Source organism: Bos grunniens, chromosome 26, assembly GCF_055505025.1.
Source record: "Bos grunniens cultivar Pamir isolate PY7600 chromosome 26, Bosgru_T2T1.0, whole genome shotgun sequence".
Classification (NCBI taxonomy): Eukaryota; Metazoa; Chordata; class Mammalia; order Artiodactyla; family Bovidae; genus Bos; species Bos grunniens.
In genome coordinates, this window is record NC_141190.1 from 20,460,441 (window position 1) to 20,473,411 (window position 12,971).

Here is a 12,971-nt window from a genome sequence, read left to right on the forward strand (position 1 = left end):
AAAGAAGAATTGATGCTTTTGAAATGTGACACTTGAGAAGACTCTTGAGAGTCCATTGGACAGCAAGCAGATCAGACCAGTCAATCCTGAAGGAAATCAACCTTGAATGTTCATTGGAAGGACTGATGCTGAAGCTGAAGCTCCAATACTTTGGCCACCTGATGTGAAGAGTCAACTCACTGAAAAATACCCTGATGCTGGGAAAGATTGAAGGCAAAAGGAGAAGGGGGAGGCAGAGGGTAAGATGGTTTGATAGCACCACCGATTCAATGGATATGAATTTGAGCAAACTCCAAGAGATAATGGAAGACAGAGGAGCCTGGAGTGCTGCAGTTCATGGGGTCACAAAAAGTCAGACACGACTTAGCAACTGAACAACCACCTTACTGGCTAAAGCAAGAGGTCAGAAGTTCTATGCTCTTCCAAGATATGATCCTCTTCACCTGTAAAGTCTGATAGCAGCTACCATCCCCCACCTTTACCACTACACACATACAACACCTATCTGAGAGCCACTATTGAATCTAAAGGGCCACAAATATAAAATAAAATAATATAAAATAAAACTACTATAGGATATAAAAAACAACCAAAAAAAAAAAAAGCAAACTATGTGAACTATCTCAAAAAGCATGATTATATAGCATATAGCTATATATGCTATATATAGCATATATATATATATATATGCTCAGCAAATGCTGAGCTGGATTGAGAAATATTAGGATTGGCCAGAGCAGTTAGGAAAGGCTTTATTGAGAGCATGGGGCTTGAACTGTGTCTTGAAAGATCAATAAGGCACACTGAAAGAAAACTTAAAACACTTCACCTTTGTCATACAAAAATCGTAATTTGAAAACTTGAGCAAGCCATGACTTAAAACGCATTTTTAAAAACTCTGAGGAGACTATGTACTCAGTCCTAAAATATGTTTTGGGGAAGTGGATAGGAACATTTTGCTCTTCGTACAGAAACAGGGATGAGGGTGGGAGGAGTCAATTAAGGGTAATACTCAAGAGAAAAACAAGTTTTTTTACAGCTTTCAATTTTAAAAGAAAACACTAAAAATAGTTTTTAATCTTTAAACAATATAAAACCATATATAAACACAGACGAATAACTGAAAAACTGATCAAGAAAACAGAAATTTAGATTTCAATTAATAATACAATTACAATTTTTTAAACCTCAGCCCCAGTTCAGTTCAGTTCAGTCGCTCAGTCGTGTCCGATTCTTTGTGACCCCATGAATCGCAGCACGCCAGGCCTCCCTGTCCATCACCAACTCCCGGAGTTCACTCAGACTCACGTCCATCAAGTCAGTGATGCCATCCAGCCATCTCATCTTCTGTCGTCCCCTTCTCCTCCCGCCCCCAATCCCTCCCAGCATCAGAGTCTTTTCCAATGAGTCAACTCTTCACATGAGTTAGCCAAAGTACTGGAGTTTCAGCTTGAGCATCATTCCTTCCAAAGAAATCCCAGGGCTGATCTCCTTCACAATGGACTGGTTGGATCTCCTTGCAGTCCAAGGGACTCTCAAGAGTCTTCTTCAACACCACAGTTCAAAAGCATCAATTCTTCGGTGCTCAGCCTTCTTCACAGTCCAACTCTCACATCCATACATGACCACTGGAAAAACCATAGCCTTGACTAGACAGACCTTTGTTGGCAAAGTAATGTCTTCGCTTTTGAATATGCTATCTACGTTGGTCAGCCCCAGATTATAGCCAATTACAGGAAACAGAAAGGAGAGGGAAATATGATCAAAGAGTGGTAAAAATGTCTTTCTCAGTCCAAACCCTGGCTATCTCTGTGGTTTTCCAAGTCCACCAGCCAAAACACTTGCCAATATGACTGGACAAATACTTGTCCAGGTCCACTGCTGATCAGCAAGGCTAATGCAGTAAACTCCAAATGAAGTTATAGGTTTTCCCTTAGTCTTCACCTCCTGGCTAAATTTTTCAGAGCAAAAATACCCCTAAGGATATATCCTAGGGATATTTCTATCAGATGAAAGCAACAACACTGTCTGACCAGTGGAATATGATTTTTAAATTATATCAAGTTAGAGTATACCTCAACTAACAATTTTCAATATTCAAAATAAGGTAGTGGTCAAGAATACAGATATGAGCATTACACCTGCAGGGTTTGAATCCCCACTCTGATGATCTTGGGAAAGTTACCTAGCCTGTCAGTTATACATGTGTAAAACAATGGTAATAATATTACTTCATAAATTGTTGTAGTCCTGAAGAATTAACTAAAGTAATCTTTCACAGCCTCAAAGACTTGTGAAAACACTTTTCATTCTCCCAGACTCCTGAAAGAAGCTGCACTCCTCTCTGACATAGCACAGGTAAGGGACCTTAACAAACCTTTCCTTTCCTTATTCCAGTGTCCTAGAAAAGTGAACTACTCCACTGGAAAGCAAAGTTCCTTTAAAACAATGCTACCCTAGGCTTGTGCAATTAGAACCCAAAGTTGAATCCAGTTGGCAGATCCAATTTGAAAAGGACTGTTTCCAAGAATCTAGCATCTAAATTTACATGAAATAATAAGGATTTTAGGAAAGGTGGGTTAACATGAAGGGCAAATAGGAAGTATGATATGGGCACATTCAGACCTCAGAACACCAGAAAGCACAGTACACAGTTTCCAAATGCTCAGGACCGACTATCTGGAAAGCATGAGGAATTGGCCAGATGCAGTCTGCTAGCTAAGAGAGTCCAAAATTTTTTCAAAAAATCTACCCTCAACAATGCCCAACTAATTCCTGCTTAACATTTAGATAATCATCTTAGACAACAGTGCCTTCAGAAAGTGTACTCCCAAAACTAGTTTCTTTAACCTTGACTTTCATAGCACTTATTTCCTTAAACATGCCAAATACTTACCAGAATTATCTATTTAATCAATTTCTAGTTTAGTGGTCTTCAAAACATTGCTCCACAACCTTCCAAAAGATTTTTTTTTAATATGGACATGAATACTTATGTTTCCATGTAGGATGAAGTAGTCTGAAGCAGACTGAAAAACAACTAAAATTTGGATAAATTACAAAAATCACATATTTAAAACCATCAAAGAGCTACAAATGTGGAACTTCCCTGGCAGTCCAGTGGTAGGTGCTGGACCCTCCACTGCAGGGGGCACAGTGCCATGATTCAATCCCTGGTCAGGAAATAAGATCTCTCATGCCATGCAGTGAGGAAAAAGAAAAAAGAGCAGCAAAGGCAATAAGAAATATCAGAGGCAAAATTCCAGAGAGCAGAGAACCATTCAGAAGTAATCTTAGAATGCACAGGGTTTGGGAGACATTTGTCATTTTGGGGCACAAGCCAGTGGCTGAGATTTGAAGTCAGGGCAAGCACAGGAATGCTACTATAGGGCAGAGAAATGAGCCAAATCTTTGATAACTGCTTGGGATGGAGTGACAAAACTGAGGATTTGAAAAGCCTCAAACACAAGATCAGTTTCTTCCTCAAAGTATTTGCTAAATTCTGAAGGTAAGCCAAAACTTCCAGAAAGTAGAGTAGAATTTTCTAGAGTCTATGGATATTTAGGAGATAAAGGGTCTTGAATATAACCAGTGGGAGGTGAAAGCATTGGAGGGAATGACAGATTAATGCTACCATCTATTATCACTTTTTTCCTCATTGCATTTTCCGATATGGACACAGCCAGAGACTAAGAATTTAGGCTTCAGAAAGCTGCTCTTAGGAAATAGAGTAACCAGTAGTCTTGGCAGTTGTGATTTCAAGCCTACAGCCAGTCTTTCCCCAAAAGATGTGAGATATTTTGAAATTTCAAAAGGTGAAAGAATAATTCAAATATCTCTGGAAAGTAGAGTGAAAACTTAATATTGGTTCTAAACATAGGATTTCCCCCTTCTTCTCATGCTGTCAGTGAAAAACCATAAAGGACCATGTCCTCGGAATAAGTAAAACAAAGATGGACTAGATCTCACCAAAACTGAAAACCAGTCTTGACCTAAATAAGTTTGCAACAGGATTAAGGTGGACGCTATTCAACCTTCTTAGACTCTTACTTCTCTGGTAAAAAAAAAAAAAATTCCATTATCTGAACCTTCTAAAGTTGTTATTGGGGTGTGAGTATGTGTGTTTAATATAAAGCATCTGACATTCAAACAAAAATTACTAGGTATACAAAAATATAACCACTTGACTGGTAACCAATAAAAGCAGAGCAAAATAGGTGATCTAGATACTGGAATTAGCAGACAAGGACTTTAAATGATTCATACATTAAACAAAAGAAAGGAAAAGATAGAGATAAAAAGATACAAAATTTCAACAGGCAAGTGAAATTTATATAAAGAATTAAATGGACATTCTAAAACTGAAAATAAAATATAAGATTAAGAACCCAATGGACATATATAAAAATAAACTGACCTAACCAAAGACAGGAAGTAAGCTCAAAGAGATATCAACAGAAAATATCCAAACTGAAGCACAAAAAGAAAAAGGACTGCTAGAGGTAGTAGAGAAGAGAAAAAAAAATATGAAGAGAAAGAAAATAAACAGAACATGGAAACATGTGGGACACAGTCAAAAGATCTAACATACATGTAGTTACAGCTCCAGAAGAACAAGAGAGAGAGAACAAGGCAGAAGCAGCATCTGAAGAGATAATGATGGAGGATTTCCTACAACTGATCAAAGATCCACTGGAATAAAAAGTTTCCAGCAGCTTTCAAGCCTTACCGCCCCTGTTCACCTTTGTGCCCCACAAATGGGCAAGCCAGCAAGAGAGCCTGCCTGCTACCCACTTTGGCATTGGTAAGTTTCAAAACACAGTAGCCTTGGCCCATGGTAACTATCATGGGCCACTATCACCCCATCTACACCCTAACCTATTTCCACAATGAAAGCTAAAGCTAGTCCCTCCTCCTCACTCTCTCAAGCTATTCTTGGACCTGCTTGGGAGCCTGCCCTGCTCACCTCCAGAAAGCCTCATTCCATGAATAATAAAGCCTTTTTTATCCTCTTGATTCATCTGTGGTAAAATCAATCTCAACATCCTAATGAAATTTTTGGTGAAAGAGGTTGATCCTGCCTCTCACAGGGCACCATAATACAACTGGTGCTGTGAGTAGAATGTTCAGATGATGACCTCAGCCACTGAGGGTCTTTCCTTCCTTCTGTTAGCTTGCTAACTAGTTCTGCTGACTGCTGGTGTGCGTGCACTTTACTGTACAGTTGCTGTCTGCTAGCTAGCAAGCTCTCTGAGCTGTGCTGCTGCCTGCTAGAGAGTTTAGACTTGGAGCTGTGCTGCTTTGTGTTGCATTTGCTGATTCCTACTAAGCTTTTGTTGGGCTTCCCTGGTGGCTCAGCGATAAAGAATCTGCCTGCAGTGCAGGAGCTGCAGGTGATGAGGGTTCAATCCAAGATCCCCTGGAGGAGGAAATGGCAACCCACACCAGTATTCTTGCCTGGGAAATCCATGGACAGAGGAGCCTGGCAGGCTACAGTCCATAGGCTTGCAAAGAGTTGGACATGACTGAAGCGACTTAGCACATATGCATAACAAATTATCACAGACTTGGTGGGTTCAGTTCAGTTCAGTTCAGTCGCTCAGTCATGTCCGACTCTTCGCAACCCCATGAATCGCAGCACGCCAGGCCTCCCTGTCCATCACCAACTCCCGGAGTTCACTCAGACTCACGTCCATCGAGTCAGTGATGCCATCCAGCCATCTCATCCTCTGTCATCCCCTTCTCCTCCTGCCCCCAATCCCTCCCAGCATCAGAGTCTTTTCCAATGAGTCAACTCTTTGCATGAGGTAGCCAAAGTACTGGAGTTTCAGCTTGAGCATCATTCCTTCCAAAGAAATCCCAGGGCTGATCTCCTTCACAATGGACTGGTTGGATCTCCTTGCAGTCCAAGGGACTCTCAAGAGTCTTCTCCAACACCACAGTTCAGAAGCATCAATTCTTCGGCGCTCAGCCTTCTTCACAGTCTAACTCTCACATCCATACATGACCACAGGAAAAACCATAGCCTTGACTAGACAGACCTTTGTTGGCAAAGTAATGTCTCTGCTTTTCAATATGCTATCTAGGTTGGACATAACTTTCCTTCCAAGGAGTAAGCGTCTTTTAATTTCATGGCTGCAGTCACCATCTGCAGTGATTTTGGAGCCCAAAAAAATAAAGTCTGACACTGTTTTCCCATCTATTTCCCATGAAGTGATGGAACCGGATGCCATGATCTTTGTTTTCTGAATGTTGAGCTTAAAGCCAACTTTTTCACTCTTCACTTTCACTTTCATCAAGAGGCTTTTTAGTTCCTCTTCACTTTCTGCCATAAAGGTGGTGTCATCTGCATATCTGAGGTTATTGATATCTTGGTGGGTTAAAACAACACAAATTTATTATCTTAAAATTCTGCAAATCAGAACCCTAACACAGCTCTTACTAGGCTAAAATCAAGCTGTCAGGAGGGCTCTTGAGAAGTATCCATTTGTTTGTCTTTGCAGTTTCTGGAAGCTGCCCAGATTCCTTAACTCAAGGGTCCTTCCTCTATCTTCAAAGCAAGCAACACTGCACCTCTTTGATGCTTCTTCTGTAATTAAATCTCCCTCCAATTACAGCCAGGAAAGCGCTCCTACTTTTAAAAATTCCTGTTACTAGACTGGACCAGTCAGATAATCCAGAATAATCTCTCCATATCAATTAAGTCTTTAATTACATCTGTAAAGCCCCTTTGTCATATAAGGTAACACTTTCAAGGTACCAGGGATTAGGACATGGACATCTTTGAGGCCATTATTCTGCCTACTACAGATACACGGATGAACTTTGAAAATACTATGCTAAGTGAAAGAAGCCAGACACAAAAGATCACATATTCTATGATTCCACTTATATGAAATGTCCAGGATAAGGAAATTCATAGAGACAGAAAGTAGATTAGTGGTCTTCAGGAGCTAGGAGTAGAAGGAATGGAAAGCAATTGTTAATGGTTGTGGGATTTTCTTCTGGGGGGGGCTTAAATACACTGTGAAATCAGGTAATGTTGATGGTAACACAACTCTGTGAATATATTTATAACCACTGTATTGTATACTTTTTTAAAGGCTGAATCTGATAGTATGTGGATTATATCTCACATTATATCTCACATTTTAAAAATTAGCAAAACACTCGAACGGCCCTTCACAAAAGTGTATATATAAATGTTCAACACCTGAAAAGATGCTTCACCTGAAAAGATGCTCAACATCAGAGATGTGTGATTTTTTTAATAAAACCATAATGAGATGCCACTACACACTACCAGAATGGCTAAAATGAATAGGACAGAAAATACCAAGTGTTAGTGAAGACAAAGAGCAAGGGTCAACAAAATAAGACTCATTACTGCCTTATTCATAAATAAAGTTTTATAAGAATGCAACCATACTCATTCATTTATATACTGTCCATGGCTTCTTTGGTGGCTCAGAGGGGCTTCCCTGGTGGCTCAGATGGTAAATCATCTGCCTGCAACGCGGGAGACCCAGGTTCGTTCCCTGGGTCGGGAAGATCCCCTGGAGAAGGAAATGGCAACCCACTCCAGTACTCTTGCCTGGAAAATTCCACGGACAGAGGAGTCTGGTAGGCTACAGTCCATGGGTTGCAAAGAGTCAGACACAACTGAGCAACTTCACTTTCTTTATTTCTTTCTATGGCTTCTTTCATGCTACAATAGCAGACCTGAGTGTCTGCCATAGGATCACATGGCCCATAAAGCCTAAAATACTTACTATCCAGTTATTCAATATATAACCCCCAACCCTTGACGTAGAGCAACCAGAGCTCTCATACATTGCTCCTGGGAGTGTAAATTGGTACAACCACTCTGGAAAACTATTTGGTTTATCTACAAAAACTGAACAAATATATACACTACAAACCCCTACAGACCATGGGGTCGCAGTATCAAACCCAACTTAGCAACTAAACAACAACAACGAACAATTTCCTGTGGCTGCTGTAACAGATGATCATAGCTTTGTTGGCTTAAAACAAAATAAACTTATCCTCTCATAGCTCTGAAGGCTCAGAGCATTAAAACTTTCTTCTGAATTACACTGTCATTACAATTAGTATCAGCATGCAATTGAACAAAACAGTATAAACATAATAAAATTTATGTAGATACAAAACCTAAGAAAAATTGTATTTGCATCATATTTCTTAGTGAGATGAATGTAGCTTTTATTTTATGACTTCATGCTTTTACCCACAGTAACAATTGCTTTGGGCTTCCCTAGTAGCAAAGTCGGTAATCGTTGCTCTACAAAATCAATCCCTTTCCTATATTTATTTATTTTTAAATATAAATTCTGAAAAAGCTTGTTTACATAAGTAATTAGGAATAATCATTTTGCTATGGCAACAGCACGTAATTCTTTGATCTCCAGACTTATTTGCCAAAAATCCTATAGTGACCTATTACTAAAAATTACTTCTAATTATCTATCAGTTAACAGCTACATTAGGTCCTCCTTCTACTTTGTTGAAAGAAAGAACTGCAAACCAACTAAATCAGAAAAAGATTTGTGGTCGAGTGATTTGGGTCATTCACTTTCTCAAGATCATCAATTTACCTTCTAAGCACCATAGCAAGATCAGGAATGGATTAAAAGTATGCAAAGGCAATGAATTATATTGTACTACAGTCCATAGGGTCCCAAAGAGTCAGACACGACAGAAGTGACTGAGCATGCACACATAGTTGTCAAAATATTTTTTAAATTAATGAAAAAAACATTAAATATGTTTCAGTGTCAATGTATTGAATAAAAGATAAGGTGGCAAGTCAAATAACTCAATTTTATAGTAGTGAGCAAAAATATTTCTACATACCACAAAATGAATGACATCTGTGATTTGTGATAAAGGTACAGGCACTTTTAATATCACTTGATTTCTATTGATGACAGTCTGGGTACTGCTAATATTCCTGTGGTTACAATCACTTTCATAATTGATAAAGATTAAATATTCTATTTATATGTTAAACAAATGTGATTTTCTTTCCACAATAGTTCACAGGACCCCCAGAATTCTAAGGTTAAGAACTCCTGGTTTGATGGAAGGAAGGAGGTAGTGAGGAGGAGGAGATGAAGCAAGGAGAGGAGTGAAAATCGAGGGCAGGAAGACAGGATGGAGGACAAAACTGAATGAAGAGGAGCAAAAAATAAATACAGCTACATCTCTGGACTCCGGCTAAGCAAATACGCTTGGAGATTCGCAGACAGTACTTGGAGTTACTTCTAAGGTGATTTTATACTAACGTTTTACAAGTTGTTTCTTCAGCTGAGTTCTATCCACTTAGTCCCATAAAGGGTCACCCGATTGCATCACATCTAAGTCTAAATACAACCACTATTTTCCATGATCTTCCAGAATGGTGAGTATAAATTTGATCCCCTCAGGGCCACACCCCAAATCTTGTGCCCTCAGTCCCCATCCCCTTCACTAACAGGGAGTCCATATTTTCTTGGTATACCCCCTCTTCCATTAGTCCCTCTCGGAGTCCTCAAAAGAGGGTGCTGCTCACCTGTCTTCTGAGTCGCCACTTGCTGCTCTCGGACCTCAGCCCAGGGTCCCTCAGCCTACGGTCGGGTGTCGGCTCATGCCCTCCTCTGTCCACCGACCGTGGGACTCTTCACCACTGCTGACAGGGAAAAATACCCGCCTCGCGGGTTCCTCTTTTTCGCTCCCCTACGCCGGCTTTCCCTTTTGTTCTCAGCCCAAGGGAGAGCAGAGGGTGAGGTCCGAGTCAAGCGTGGGGTGGCCGCTTGCAGCAACGCCCGCAAGGCTCGGTGGGCTCTTCCTCACTCACCGGGTTTCTTCCCCTCAGGGGGCGCCAATTAGAGGACCATCGTTCTTCCGCAGGCTTCCTCGGATTCAGTTCCATGTTCTGGGCGCCCCAGAAAGTCAAGCAGAGGCGGAACACGTGTTGGAAAGTCACCACATGTTCGACGACCTGTGGAAAGTTCCTGCACTTTCAGTGACACGACGCAGGACCGTTGTTGGCTGTGAGGAGGCTCTGCGCTGCTCTCGCCGATGATGAGGCACCGCGAGATATTCTGGGCTGTGAGGGGGCTTCTGGCTCCGCCCAGCCAAAAAAAACTGGTCCACCCGCAAAGAAAGGCCACGGAGAGAAAACCGTAGGAGCAAAGCAGCGCCAAATTCCGCTCATCCCAGATCTCTCTCTCTCCTGAGCATCATGACTGCCTTTGAGTTCTTTTTAGGTTGTGCTTTGAACCTCCCCAGCAAGAGATCCAAACAGGAAAATGACAGCAGTACTCCTTTCTCAACCCCCAGTATTAAGTTTCTAAAACTTGCAGAATAGGATCTTTTTGTTCGTTTATACAAGATATCTTACCAGTGCCTCCTATATGCACTGGGGATGTAATGATGTATAAAATAGACCAGCCTCTGAAAATCACAGAATTAAAAATCTCATTAAAGAGGTAAATAAACTGGAACTTATAATACAACAAATAAGCTACATGTCAGAGGAAGAGAAAGCCTTTATAGGACTATAAGACAAGGGCTTTTAACCCAGACTTGGGGAATCTCATAAAGCTTAGAGAAACTTGAAAGATAAAATATGAAAGATAATAAAAAGGGCTTTTCCAAGCCAAGAGAGTGGACAGAGAAAGTTTCAAGCATAAGCAACTGCTTGTCATAAAGCCTAGAGACAAGAAAAATCATAGCTCCCTGGAGACAATAAAGGACATTCAGTATGCCTGACTGCTGGGGCAATGCAAGCAAGCCATTAAGAATATTGGCTCTGGAAGTAAATCATCTGAGTTCAAACCCCAGCTCTGCCACTTATCATCATGGAGAAGCAGGGTGACAAAGCAAAGAGAAGGCAGTTCATGAAGGACTTTGATAAGCCACATATGAAAAATAGAGAGCCTTTGGAATCAGAGGGTTGATGTAATCAGATTTGTTTTATGAATACCTATCTCTTCCCAAACAAAAGCTAAGGCAATTCATCACCACTACACCTTCCTTACAAGAGTTGCTAAAGGAATTTGTTTAAGCTGAAATGAAAAGACACTAATAAGTAATCAGAAAACATGAAAGCTTAAAATTAATAGGTAAAAGAAAGCATATAGTGAGATTTATTATACTCTAATACTGTAATGATGGTATAAATCACTTTGAACTGTAAAATGACTGTAGGGAATGGTATTTGATATCCTGTGATAAATAATAATGGGAAAAATATGAAAAAGAAAGTATGCATGTATAACTGAAGCACTTTGCTGTACCATAGAAATTAACACAACATTGTAAATCAACTATAATTCAATATAATAATTTTTTTAAGATAAAATTTTAAAAATATCAATCTCTGATTTGTGAAGACTAGAGTCAGGGAAAAAGGAGTTGAAAAATCCAAGGTTATCAAGATTGAACCAATGAAAGCTCTCGTAGGTATGTTTTTATTCAGGCTAATAAAGCTGTTAAGGCTGTTAACGTTAACATTCACCTCAGTTCAGTTCAGTTCAGTCACTCAGTCGTGTCCGACTCTTTGCAACCCCATGAGCTACAGCATGCCAGGCCTCCCTGTCCAACACCAACTCCCGGAGCCTACCTAAACTCATGTCCATTGAATCAGTGATGCCATCCAACCATCTCATCCTCTGTCGTCCCCTTCTCCTCCTGCCTTCAATCTTTCCCAACATCAGGGTCTTTTCCAATGAGTCAGCTCTTCGCATCAGGTGGCCAAAATATTGGAGTTTCAGCTTCAACATCAGTCCTTCCAATGAACACCCAGGACTGATCTCCTTTAGGATGGACTGGTTGGATCCCTTTGCTGTCCAAGGGACTCTCAAGAGTCTTCTCCAACACCACAGTTCAAAAGCATCAATTCTTCGATGCTCAACTTTCTTCACAGTCCAACTCTAACATCCATACATGACCACTGGAAAAACCATAGCCTTGACTAGACGGACCTTTGTTGGCAATGTCTCTGCTTTTGAATATGCTGTCTAGGTTGGTCATAACTTTCCTTCCAAGGAGTAAGCATCTTTTAATTTCATGGCTGCAATCACCATCTGCAGTGATTTTGGAGCCCAAAAAAAACAAAGTCTCACTGTTTCCACTGTTTCCCCATCTATTTCCCATGAAGTGATGGGACCAGATGCCATGATCTTAATTTTCTGAATGTTGAGTTTTAAGCCAACTTTTTCACTCTCCTCTTTCACTTTCATCAAGAGGCTCTTTAGTTCTTCACTTTCTGCCATAAGGATGGTGTCATCTGCATATCTGAGGTTATTGATATTTCTCCCGGCAATCTTGATTCCAGCTTGTGCTTCATCCAGCCCAGCGTTTCTCATGATGTACTCTGCATATAAGTTAAATAAGCAGGGTGACAATATACAGCCTTGACATACTCCTTTTTCTATCTGGAACCAGTCCATGGTTCCATGCCCAGTTCTAACTGTTGCTTCCTGACCTGCATACAGGTTTCTCAAGAGGCAGATCAGGTGGTCTGGTATTCCCATCTCTTTCAGAATTTTCCAGTTTATTGTGATCCACACAGCCAAAGGCTTTGGAATAGTCAATAAAGCAGAAGTAGACATTTTTCTGGAACTCTCCTGACATTCACCTCACATCTATGAATAATAGTGATGTTGTTGTTCATTGTTGTTCAGTCACCCAGTTGTTTCTGACTCTTTGTGACCCCATGGACTGCAGCACGCCAGGCCTCCCTGTTCCTCACCATCTCCTGAAGTTTGCCCAAGTTCATGTCCATTGCATCGGTGATGCCATCCAGCCATCTCATTCTCTGACACCCTTCTCTCCTTCTGTCCTCAAACTTTCCCAACATCAGGGACTTTTCCAATGAGTCACCTGTTTGCATCAGATGACCAAAATACAGGGCAGTTATCCCCTTCACGGATCACTGCCTTTTTGTGGTGAAGAAGTTTGTG